The sequence below is a fragment of the Onychomys torridus genome, chromosome 6, assembly GCF_903995425.1.
Source record: "Onychomys torridus chromosome 6, mOncTor1.1, whole genome shotgun sequence".
Taxonomy (NCBI): Eukaryota; Metazoa; Chordata; class Mammalia; order Rodentia; family Cricetidae; genus Onychomys; species Onychomys torridus.
The window spans coordinates 52,771,174-52,776,605 of NC_050448.1; positions in this window are offsets into that span (position 1 = coordinate 52,771,174).

The window sequence follows — 5,432 nt, forward strand, 5'->3', positions numbered from 1 at the left end:
CTTGACTTCTGTGTATTAATTTAAAATGTATTGTTTTCAAAACAGACTTTATCATAGTGAGTTTAATAGAAGAGTTACCATTTATTAGACTATCCTGAACAAATGCATACACATTCAGAATTCTATGGGTACTACTACCACAGATAGCCTCTATATCATGGCGGTTTGCTGTATAAGCATCATACAATAGAAGCCCTCATACTACTGGTTGTAATAAGTTCCTTAAAAAGCTAGCATAATATATACTTTGAGTTCCCTAAAACCAATGGTAAAACACTACTCTTAGAGAATTATCAGTTCTAACTAGCTTTATGATTCTTCTTCTCTATTTTCCTGTGACTTTAATGGAACATTTGAAACTGACTCAAGGGAAACTTGTGTTCAGGTTACTTCAAAAGGATTTTCGATCAAGAGCAACAGAACTGGGAAGTCACTGCATTCTAGGTCAACAGAGCAGTCTGCCTCCCCCAACAACAGCTTTTCTCATACTCAATGATTCTTGCTTCTAAGAGTAAAATGCCCCAACTCCCACTTCACAGTTTTCCAAAAGGAAAGAAAAAGAAATGAAGAAAGATTGAAATAAACAAAATGACAGTCAAATATAAATGATAAAATAAAAACAAAGAATGAAGTCTTCAAACATTCTGACTAAACAATTAACAATTAGGGATAGCAGCAAGAGAAAACCATAACCATTCACTAGACTGCCCCTGTCATAAAGTGTCCACTGAGACAATTACAAGAAAGTCAACTATCTGATTAAACCTTCAGCTGAAACAGTTTTGAGAGCTTTGTAGAATAGGTATGTTGAGTTCTCACAAGTTTCAGTAATGTTAATTTTGAAAGATTACACATATTAATAACTATTAATAGGCTGCTAGGAAGTGATCTTTCAATGGGAGCAAAGACTAAAGCCTTTAGAATAGTGCTGTTAGCCTTGAAGACCTGAAATACTACATTCCTAGAGTTATTGGTTAAGAGTTACTAAGAAGCATTAGTAGGCATAATGATAAAGAATAATCAAAGAGCCTCAAAAAGTAAGCTCTAAGGTATCATTTTGGTACTTCACATGTTTTAAATATAAGTAGAAATACTTAACTTATGTAAACATCAATTTTACAAAGGGCAAAAATCTCAAATTGTAATACCAAGCAACTAATAGAAAATAATGTTGGTAAGGCATAAATACAGATGTAAATTGTTGTGAAGATGACTTATTAAGGATTGAATCAATATAATACTAGTTTGTGGGAACACAACAGTAAAAAAGCATTTCATGAGAAAAGTTTTACACATAAATGAATATCTACATATTTTACTCGGATCTGTGTGTGTAGGTATGTGTGAGTATGTATACATACAAATATATATATATATATATATATATATATATATATATATAAAAATATATGTGTGTGTGTGTGTGTGTGTGTGTGTGTGTGTGTGTGTGTATATACATATATATGGCTTTGAACTTCTTATGGATGAATATATGTTCTTTATGAATATATATGTATATATTCAATTTCTCAGACTATTTCTGACAAAATTATTTAATTACAGCTATGTAAGTCCTCAAAACGTTATCAAGGTCTTTCAAACAAGTTGGAATTCATTAGATATATCTTTATGTATTTGGCCAACAATGAAATAATAAATATTATTAGGAATGATGTAGCTCTACATAGTAATATAGTCTTGGTATTAAAATAACATTCATACAGCTACTTCTCATAATAAAAATTTACATCTGTAAGTAGCTATATCTACCTTTAATATTCTAGGCATTTAATAAGTTATAACATCAAATAGGTAATTGGTTTTAAAAGTTCACTTACCTCATTTAGTTTTGGATAATATCTTACCAGAAAGTTCAAAGAACTGAGAAATAAACAACATGATGAATAGTTCTGTAAAAATTTGACCTTTCTACAATGAACAATTTTAAGACAAATGAAAGCAATATTTTATTTTTTTAATTTTTTATGTTATTCCTGCATGAAAGTGAATTAAGCACCATTCCTATACTTCAGTAAGCAGAGTCCATGATATTGAATATCTGTTTCATTCAAAAATATTTAATTTCAAGGCACTTACCTTGATTTGACTTCTGGTTGTTTACTGGAGGGCTGTGACTAAACTATACTTGCTGGAAACCCTCATATATGAGGCACCTTATCAGTGAAGGCCAACTGCACTTACCTGGAACACTGCATGATTAATTCTTCCCCAACCAGAGCAGGTGCGCACTATGCTGTTATGGAATCAAGTTACTGATCAATGATGCAGTGTGAATGAATTAAGAAAAAGAACAGCAAGACTTCGAATTGTTAAATGGTATTATTGTTTAATCAGTTATCTCATTTCCTTTAAAAGTAGAAACAATCAGAGAAATGTGAGTGATATTGTAAATGTGATGGACTCTCATGGGACTCTTAGTCAGATTAAGAATTCAACCCATTACAAATACTTCAAAGTGCTTGTGAGAAAAAGAAGAAAGCCAAATCACATCCACACCACAGCTGCCACAGTTCATCACTTTACACACTGGTCAGAGACATTTTCTGTGTCTATGAATCTCATTCTAATTTACTGGGGAAAAAAGTATAGATGTTGAAAATATATTTTAATGTTTCACAAGAAAACTAGAAAAAATTATTAATTTACCAATTTTTTAAAAAAATTAAACAACTATTAACTACAGGTAACTTGATAGAGAATACTGTGGTTACTTATATATGATTTTAACATTCTACATGACTTCCTCTACTATCCAGCCATCAATAAAACATATGCATAATTCAATGGGTTTTATCTCATTTCCATAGTTCCATTCAGTCATCTCAGTGGCAGGCAGGTATTAAATACATATATCATTCATTGTGGCCTCTGAGAAATGGAAAATTTAGTGTTGGTTCACTGCAGCATACATGTCACTCTTGATCACCAAATTTAACAGTATTTCTGTTAAGTTCATGAGGAAGAAATAAAATGTTCATATCATCTTAAAATGAACACATCTAAAATTTTTATCCCAGCTCTTGGGCCTTGTTAATACCTTTCAGTGATTTAACAGGGTCATGACTCAATGACAGGCCTGAGAAACACTATGACTATGAGAAGCCATCATCTCCTAATTAGATAGGTTTTACTTTTTCAGCACTAAAGACTGAACCCGGACTGTTATTCATGTTAACAAACAGCTCGCCCACTGCCCTACATTTTAATCAACCAAACAGTAGATTTTACTATAGAGGCATTCCCAAGTGTTTCTTTTTTAAAATCTTGGGGTTTCTTCCAACATTATATTTTCTAACATAAATTTTTTCTAGATTTAATGATGCTATAAATAGTTTTCCAAACTAGAGCTGTTTAGTACATGAACAATACCTTCTAAATGGCTCTCCACAACAATACAGATCAAAATGTCTGAGACTATCAGCCAGCACTCTTCTACCCATGTTGTAGCACCAGCACCATGAATCATTCACATCTTTAGCTACCAACTTACTGTTTCTGCCCATAATTCTGATCATATTGTGATTTAGCCAAGAAACAGCCAGTGCTTTCCCTGCCTTGAAAAGGAGTAGATAGCCACTCTGTCTTATTTAGATCATTCAATGTGATTTCTCTGTAGTGACCTTAAATTAGTGCAGTTCAAACAAAAAATATGCATTGTCCTTTCTCCTCTGGAGTAAAACGCAATAACCATGAATTTTTGCTTCCACATTTAAGATATTTTAGTAGTCAAAAAAGTAGTATTGTCCGTAAAATATTACTGCACATTATTTAAATACTTTCACAAATCTCTTCTTTTCAGAATTCTATTTTGCCCTTAGGGAATAAAGGAAATATGTTCATAATGAGACTTTTTAAAAAAATTTTAGGATCATCTATAGGAAGGAGCTAGCACTATAATCTCATCATTTTTTTTTAGTATTTTATAGTTGTTTTCAAATAAAATACTTAATTCCAAACTTTAAAAACACAAAGTACTCATCAATAAAAAAAAGCTAAAAGTTAATTTTTCCACTTGATCTCAAATTAATCTCAGGCAACTTTCTGTCAGTGTACACTATATATTTTAAGTGATAAGAGGAACATATTCCAAAAAGAAAAGAGTTACATTATATCTGGTATAGATGTACATATTAAAAACAACTACTGAAAAATCATAACACATCTTATTTTAATATGACAAGTTCCTTTCACTTTAGAAAAATGGTTCACAAGTAACTGCATCTAAATGTTAATTTAAGAAACAGTTTATAATTTTCCAGTCTATTAGCATGTGACAGGCAAGACCCTGCTGTTTGTTTAGCACAATTAGATGCTCTAAACTATAGAAGAATAGTAAGATGTAATAGCTAAATGTCATTCACTTCTCTTTTTTGTGCATATTTTGTCAAATTATTAGAAGTGGTAACAGCAAAGAAACTTTCAGAGCTTTAAAGCACCTATTGAATTTATCAAATGTACTTTGAGACAGCTCCTCTTAATTATATTTACTGAATAGGACATGAAGTTCATGATGGATGGAATTAGTGTTCTATAAAGCATCGAGCTTTGCACATATGAAAGTTTATAGAAAGAAAGTCTGTCTACATGGAGCAGACTATATTACATTAATCTCTTCACAAAATCTTATCAGGAGTTAAAAATAACATGTGCCTATCAGAAGACTTTCTAAATTAAACTTGAAAAAAAAATAGCTCATTCAATCTCAGCCTAATTAATTATCATACTATTCGTGAATCCACTTGAGAAAGCTGAAAACGAGATGAGGTTTTTCTGTGTACATGTGAACAAACTATCTTGACTCTGCCTTCTGTAACTGAACTGTGAATGGAGAAATGGATGCATGCCCTCTTGGGTGTATAGACAAATGTATATGGAGAAAGGAGCTGTCACAGAGGATTTGGTATCTTTATTATGTTCCTTCACATCTTAATAATCCCTTAAATTTCTGGGAATGTGTCTCTGACTTAAGTTCACTGTACTATCATTAACCTATGACTCATAAGTCATTATTCTGGTTTGAAATGATGGATTGTCCAATCGAGCATTCCATTCAGTGTAAAAATTCTCTGCAACATCCCTGTGAGATTATTTGTTTCTGTTTGAACATCTAAATGAATCAATGAATCGTTTATCTCAAAGTAATACTTTTTTAAGTTTTAAAATTTTGCATTGAAATACTTTCAAATCTACATGAATTTGACTGACTGGTACAAAGATCTACTATCTGCATGTCCTCCTTTTCAGTGTCTCCAATTGTTACCATTTACTACACTTGTACACTCCATAGATCCTTAGAAAAGGATGAGTAGAAACATACAGATAGCCAGATAGATAATAAATCAATGATAGAGTTAGGTACATGTGTGCATACACAGATGTGTTTATGTTTTTGCATAACATATAATATTTTT